This window comes from Mirounga angustirostris, unplaced genomic scaffold (genome assembly GCF_029215605.1).
Source record: "Mirounga angustirostris isolate CCGP_5_RB_7025 unplaced genomic scaffold, mMirAng1.0.hap1 SCAF_9, whole genome shotgun sequence".
NCBI lineage: Eukaryota > Metazoa > Chordata > Mammalia > Carnivora > Phocidae > Mirounga > Mirounga angustirostris.
Window position 1 is genome coordinate 84,173,130 of NW_026991717.1, and position 8,237 is coordinate 84,181,366.

At 36.4% G+C, this 8,237-nt stretch overlaps 1 non-coding gene across 1 annotated transcript; it reads left to right on the plus strand.

Moving 5' to 3' along the window:
- Positions 1-5,396: 5,396 nt before the first annotated feature.
- LOC123840391 (U6 spliceosomal RNA) lies at positions 5,397-5,503 on the plus strand. The gene has a single exon (XR_006789975.1). It is a non-coding gene; the product is annotated as a U6 spliceosomal RNA (small nuclear RNA).
- Positions 5,504-8,237: the final 2,734 nt, after the last annotated feature.

The following is an 8,237-nucleotide window of genomic DNA, read 5'->3' on the forward strand; positions in this document are numbered from 1 at the left end:
CCGCATCCTCTTGAGGACAGAAGTGTCATAATTCTAGTCCAGAAGCAGCCACATGGTAGCTTTTCATCTCTACCAGAAAGATTACAGTTTATGTTAAACTGCTTAGAAAACCGGATCCTTGAGCAGAGGCTAAACGACAGCTGCTATTAAAGGGATGGGAAAAGAAATACCATACTTCACTTATTATTTAAAGAATTAAAAAATGGCATTGTTAATGGCAAAAACAGTAAGGTGTTTTCACTTGTTTGAGGATAAATTTATGATTTCAGGATGTTTAAGTACATCTACTTAATGACTACTACAATGACCACATTGACTTCAGCTATGTATGTTCTGACAATCCCAAATCTAAATCTCTGCCCTCACCCAAGTTATATATTACAAGTTACCTGCGGGGCATTTCCATCTGGTGGTCACACTTTTTGAACTTCACACATATACAAAACCAAATTATTATCTCTTCTTCACATCCCTGCCCCAACCCCAGTTGTATTCCTCCTCTGTTCCCACCCTTGATTCATGAGTCCATCCACCCAAATTCAGGCCCTGGGCAGGCTGTGGCAGCTGACTAAACTCATGGGCTTCGGAGCAAGACTAAGTGTGTGTGAACTCTGTCACTTACCAACTGTATGACTGTGGATAATTTCTTTACCTTCCTGTGCCTCCAAATGTCCTCATCTGAAAATGAAAATAATAATTCTAAGTGTTTCATAGTGTTGTGAGGAGGATTCAATGAATTAATATATACTATGAGCTTAGAACAGTGGCTATTACATGATAAATCCTATGTAAGGGCTATTTACATATTTTGACTCCCCATATCTAATTGTCAAGTCCTATAGATTTTAACTCTGAAACATTTTCTGAAATCACCCTCTTTAGTCCTGTGCCCCAGATGCTGCCCTAATTCAAGCCTTTAATGTATTTTATTGGGATGATTGTGATGGCCTAACTGGTCTCCTTGCTTTTTGCCCTTTTTCTTTATAGCAAATGTTATATTTCTAACCCAGAACTGATTATTGTTATCATTTTTTTGCTCCCTGCTGGACCTCAATTCTTTTGTCTGCAGGGCACTGCAGTTCCACTTTCTCCAAGAAAGGCTTTTCCCCCAATCATGTGGCTTCAGTGGGAGCACCCATTTCTCTCATGGTCTGCCAGTCTCGGTCACCGTTGTTTAGACGAGGTGGGCATGTAACCCAGGCTGCCCCGATTAGAATCCTTTGCTGAGATCTTTCAAGCTGTGACTGTGGAAACAGAATCCATCTCCCTCTCATACTGAAACTGGGAAGACAACAAAGTTTAAGAACTACAGGCAATTAAGTTTCCTGCCCTGTGTAGGAAGACGACACAGGGAGCTGAAGAGATGGAGGACGGACAGGTAGTTGGCATTTAACTTTCTTCTTCCAGCTGACCCATGCTCCCTCTGTACCACAGTCTTTCTCGTGTCACATGAGTCTTCTAATAAATTCCCGTTTTGCTATTTTTTTTTTTTTTGAGCTGGGTTTCTGACCCCTGCAACATTTATCACAAACACCATGGCTTCATACTCTGTTGATTTTCATCTTAAAAATTATAATAAACTTTGGTAATTTCACCACAAGTTCAAGGAATAAAAAATAAGGATATTGGTAGAGCTGCAAATGTATATGTGAGAAAGAAAACTAGGAACTGCCTGGCACCCATTGCTAGGCCTTGGAGTTCTCCCGTTGAGCATAAACAGCCTCTTAAAGCACCAATATCAAACAAGGCCACTCTGACTGTGATGAAGCGAGACAAAAAAACCCCAAGACTTTCTCCCCCTCACAAGCTTGTCTAAGTCTAGATAGAAACAAGGTCAGTCTGCAGACAATGAAAACACGCAACCTCCCCCTATTGCTTCTTTATCAATTGCATCTTTGGCCTCACTTCATTCCTCCTGTCTTATAAATATTAATCAAGATGCCCAATCATAGAATTGCCCCCACTTTCTGACACTTCTATGAGCCCTACCAAAAATCCCCTAATACAGTACAATCCTGTAAGTCCTTTTTAAAATACCTTCTTTCTCAGACACCCACAATCCCCTATGGCATATGCTTCCTCACTGCAATGAGCAAGAGACCCAGCTTGTTTAATTCCAGGTAAGTTCAGGGTGGTCTGTGGCTGGAGGGCATCAATACATGGAACATTGAAAACAGTTTTGTTGTTGAAGGGTTTTTCATTAGATTTAACCTAAAGATCCTTAAGTATATTTTGGACAGTCTTCTAGGAGCTCCCAGTGTATAATTATAGTTATAATGACTGATAAAACAAACTGTAGGTTTTGATTTTCAATTACATGTTATAGAAGAATCATAAAAGACAAGACAAAATGAAAGCACATTTCATGAAAGACATTTGTACTGCAATCTAAGTTAGAAAGCACTTTGCCTTCAAAACCAGAAAATAGTGTTAATATTTCTACTGCATTAACCAGGGACTCTTTCCTAGAAATGTAAAAGCTATAGTACTAATGCATTTTGATTAAAACCTGAAGGTGGCAGTAAATTCCTAGAAAACTAAGGTACTTAGTTTAGGATTTGTATTTTTTCTTCTAATTATTCAAATTTGTATAGTGAGACTGCAGTTGCATTTAATTCTATTGCGTACTAATTAAGGGATCTTCAGGAAGAAGATGCAGTTCTAAACAAGGATTATATTGTTATTACTGTTTACGGACTGAAAAGAAGTCACCATGTAAAAGGCTTAGGAACATTGTAACGGATTATATGCTTTAGAGTTACTATAGAAACAAGGTATATAATTAAACAAAAGGAAACAGAACTTTTAATACAGATGAAAGTGCTCTGAATGGCATTAAATTCTATTCTTAAAATAGAATTTTTTATGGTTGTGTTTTTCCCCAAGGATCTATTTATAATCAATAGACTCCACAGACTTATTAATCAGGAAGGGCCTAACTGGTAATAATAAGATTTACAAATAGCAAATTAATAAATATTAATTCATACTGGAAAATGAATTAATTTATTGATCTTTTTTTTTAAATGGTAGAATTTTTTTTTTAAAGATTTTATTTATTTATTTGAGAGAGAGAGAATGAGAGAGAGCAAGCACATGAGAGGGGGAGGGTCAGAGGGAGAAGCAGACTCCCTGCCGAGCAGGGAGCCCTATGCGGGACTCGATCCCGGGACTCTAGGATCATGACCTGAGCCGAAGGCAGTCGCTTAACCAACTGAGCCACCCAGGCGCCCAATTTATTGATCTTTTACATAAAGATCTAAAACTAGATTGTTTCATAGTTTCTTCCCTTGAGGGTAAACACTATCACTGGTACATTGAGTTATACCAAAAGTTATTGTGAGGTTTTACTGACCTCAGTACATAGGCACAAATTATTAGAGCTTTGAAAATAAGGAACCATAAAATTTCTATAATCCTTTTAGAAAAAAGTTAAGCAAGTCCTGTATATATTAGTGTGTAAATACACAAAATAGTTAATTTTGTTGAGCAAGATAAGTGATGTTGATATTTTGAATATCTTCCTATAACTATGCTAATACACGAGTAACTATCAGTTTAGAAATTAATGGATGATTTGAATTTTCAAGGTGTTATTTCATTCCTCCATTTAATTTTATTTAACTTCATTTTTAAGGCTGTACTGTAGTAAACTATTAACCATGGTAAATGTAAATTTAATTTTATAAATCCAAGAATTTATCTTTATTCTTCTTTATGATAATCTCTTTTAGGCAGTTAGAAATTTTACATAAAGACTGAAAGAGGATTAGTTATGAGTTTGTTTTGACCAGGGAAAAATGTAAAGTTAGAAGCACAGACACACAGCATGTATTTATTCCAGAAATACTGACACCTGTTCATAATAAAAATGTCCAAAACAATTATTTTTAACATAACAATTATTCTCAACAATTATAAATGACTAGTCCATTTCATCTTCAAACAGTGTTTAGATTTGTTTGTAATACTTGAAAACTTGTAGTAAAAACAAAACAGAACAAAACTGTAGATTCTGTATAATTTTATTTTAACTTACGGTGCTTGAGTTCCATTCGGTTAGTTGGAGGACATAATAGTAAATATAACTCCCTATGTGTGATCACCATCTTAAAAATATGTACCAATGAAATCTGCATTATTTCGCTGTTGACTAGTGGTGGTTAATACTGGCTGCCAGCAGAGGGCGCTTTGAGGTTTATCTGTTAGAATGCCAACACCTTGGTGGCGGAGGAATATAGACTGTCTTCAAACTGATCTAAGAGTGAAGACATTTCTAATATTTCTTTATTCTCTCTGATTTCTTGTCTACTTTTACAAACCCCTAGACCATCTGGCAAGGGATGAGAAGGCTATCTAAAAAACCCAGCAGCAGTTCCCAGCTGACTGCATGAGCAGATGTGTAAGAAATGGTCCCGCGGGGTGAGATTTAAGGGAGGCAGGAAACTCCCTGCATTTTTTCTCTCAGCCCCTTTCAAACTCCATTGCCACCATCAGCAGTTCTCCCCTAGAGATCTGTATGGAACCCAGTAATAAAAACATGTGGTTTTAAAACAGTCTAGTTTAGTCAAGAAGAAAATGAATACCAAATGGAAAAGAGGAAGCCCAAGGGGGAATCAGTGCTGAAGTAGCCTTCTGGGCAGTGGTTGTCATGCTTTTTGACAGAGACACATATCCTAATACATTCATGTGTATGTATACATACATATACAACACATGCATCTAAAACAAAAGTATCTTGAAGCAGTATTTACCCTTACAATGTATGAAAGAGATATATATAATTTTTGTTGCCTTTTCTTTTCTTTTTCAAGTAGGCCCATGCCCAATGTGGGGCTTGAACTCAAGACCCTATGATCAAGAGTTGCACGCTCCACCAACTGAGCCAGCCAAGTGCCCTGAGATATTATTTTTAAATACTTAAATGAAATACAGAAAATAAATTCTAACAGGGTTTTTCAAGGAAACTGACAAACTTGTTTTGGTAATGTCTGTGGAAGAACAAAAGGCCAAGAATAGTCACAATGCTTCCAAAGAAGAAATGGAATTAAAATTCAGCAAGATAGACAGCAGAGATGAAGAAAAGGGAAGGTTCAAATTGAAGTGGGGTTTGGCAATAGAACCAAGAAAAGCTCAGAAAACAAGGCACCCTATTATTGAGCCCCATACAAAAAGAACTAAAGAGGGAACTCCGTGATGTTAGAGAAGGTTTTGTACCTTGCTTAGTGTAGATGTCCACGAAAACCCTTTTTATATAAAAATAAAAAGTATGAAGGTCAAATCCCATGCAAAATTATTATAATAAAAAGAGAAAAAGAAGTAGAATAACTCGTTCCTATGCCAGAAAGATATGCCCACGATACAGGTCAAAACTGTGATCTACTGTGATCACCTAAGTGAGCCTAAGCATCACATATACTACAATTGGAACAATATACAGAGAAAATTAGCCTGGCTCCCACACGAAGCTGACACGCACATTCACAAAGAATTCCATATTTAAAAACAAAAAACAAAAAAACTGTGATCTCCTGTTTTCAAAATAACTAAAAGATATTAAGAAAATGTTACAAGACATGAAAAAACAAAATGCATTAGTCTTCCCTCATTCACGGTTTCGCTGTCTGTGGTTTCAGTTGCCTGCAGTCACCTGTGATTGGGGAGCAGATGATCCTCCTGGCAGATCATCAGAAGGTCAGTAGTCTCCTAACACTGCGTCACAACACCTACATCATTCACCTCACTTCATTTCATCATGTAGGCATGTCACATCATCGTCATAAGAAGGGGGAGTACAGTCCAATATTTTGAAAGACAGAGAAACCACATTCACAGAACTTTCATTACAGTATATTGTTATAACTGTTTTATTTCTTTATTAGTTATTGCTGCTAATCTCTTATTATGCCTAATTTATAAATTAAACTTTATCATAGGTATGTTTGTATAGGAAACTGTACAGTATATGTAGGGTTTGGTACTATCTGTGATTGCAGATATCCACTGGGGATCTTGGAACAGATTCTGCACAGATAAGCGGTATCTGCTATATATCATAATTAGAAAAACTCAGAAATGAGGTGACAGAACTCAGCAAAGAATAAAAAGTAAAAGAAAAAAGTTATTTCAAAAGTGAAGACTAAACTAGAAGGAACACAAGAGTGAACAAATGCATTACATATTGCCTTAAAAGAAACAGAAGGTGAAAAGAGGAAAATTAAAAAACAAAAAATCAATGAAGTATGAGATTAAAGGGATTCAAGGGGAAGAGGAGGTAACAAATACTGAGGATGGAAAAAGAAGACTGGTTATTACATGGATTATGGCGTCCTTGAAGAAGAAACCCAAAGTAAAAGAATGGAACAATTACTAAATACTCTAATTAAGAAAACTTTCCTGAAGTAAAAAAGATTTGAATTTCACACTGAAAGCATAACTGAGAATACTGAATTAGAAGGACCAGTGACAACACATATTCTAGTAAAATTACTGAATGAAAAGGAAAAGGAATAAGTTGGGGGAATATCGAGGAAAAAAGAGCACATGACTTATAAGGAAAAGAAAATTATCACTGGATTTTTCAACAGAGTGCTTTATCCCAGAAGAAAATGGATAAGCACATTGAATATATTTAAGGAAATAAAGTGTAAGCCAAGAATTTTATATTCAGTAAGAATGATTTCAGAGATAAAGGGCACAAATTGTTGTCAAAAAACAAGAACTCAGGGAACATTATCCCAGTGAACCCTACCTAAGGAATCTACAAGAGCATGAGCTTCACACAATCAAAATGACTAGAGACATCAAAATAAGGACTGACAAGGATTAAACATATGGCTAACATAAATTTCAAATTAAAACACCTCATTTTTCAGCCTATGTAACTTCACTGTGAGATGCTATCTCTTACAAAGTCTACTACCAATTTTTTAAAATTATCTCACCAGCAATTGTGTCACAAAAATCTTGACTTGAATAAATGCATGATTCCTATCTGATTCAGCAACGAAGTCACTCATGTCATTGATGAATTAGATTTTTTTTTTGAAGATTTTATTTATTTATTTGAGAGAGAGAGAGAGAGAGAGCTCAAGCACAAGCAGGGGGAGCAACAGAGGGAGAGGGAGAAGCAGATTCCCCGCTGAGCAGGGAGCCTGATGCAGGGCTTGATCCCAGGACCCCAGGATCATGACCCAAGCCGAAGGCAGACACTTAATGGAATGAGTCACCCAGGCACCCCTAGATTCTTTTTTTTTAAATTTTATTTATTTATTTAGAGAGTGCACATGAGTGGGGGAAGAGGTAGAGGGACAGAGAGAATCTCAAGCAGACTCCCCACAGAGTGGGGACGCCAATGCAGGCCAATCCCACAACCCTGAGATCATGACCTAAAATCATGAAATCAAGTCTTGATCATGAAATCAAGAGCTGGACACTCCACCCACTGAGCCACCCAGGCACCCTGAATGAGATTCCTTTTAACATGAATGTTGGTTGCTATTTTTGTTTCTGTTAATGAGTAAGACAAATGTGAAATAATGAAGACACGTAAGAGAAGTTCACTCATTTGTCATTGATGCAAGTGACCTCTTTGATGAACTAGGTAATAGTTTTCAAATATTTCCTCAGTTTTGGGGTCCTATTCAAAATGGCTACAGGCACAATACCCTTCTAAGTTTAATTTGCATTATTAACATTTTCTGCATCTTTTTAAAGTCCAATCATAAAAAACAACAAATCAAGTCCTAATTTGTATCATTTACCCATTTCTGTGGTGTGAATATTCCTACTATGGTTGATTTCATGCTACCAATGTGATGTCACTGAATGCAGAGTTGAGAAACCTTGTGCGGTGCTCACCATTACATAGTAATATAGTGTTTCCACCATGTAGATGTAACAGATGTAAATAACATGAAAAGCATAGCTAGTTATAACATGTAGCAAAATAATTAGGAACTGATGAGTTTTGAGTATTTTCTATCTTTACTTTTAATATATGCAGTGGTTAAGTTTATATAATTTAATTTTGATAATATAGGTGTTTAAAAACCAGCTTGCAAAGTTCCTGAATATTTAACAATTGGCTGTCCTGAGCTGGTATGAGCTGGTCCAGCACACCACTGGATAGGAGGGAGAAAGTGTAGTATGTAATGGTCTGACAAAGTAAATGGAGTATAACTATCTTAAGAATAGAAGAGTGTGTGAATTCTTAAAATGTTTTCAGGAACCATATT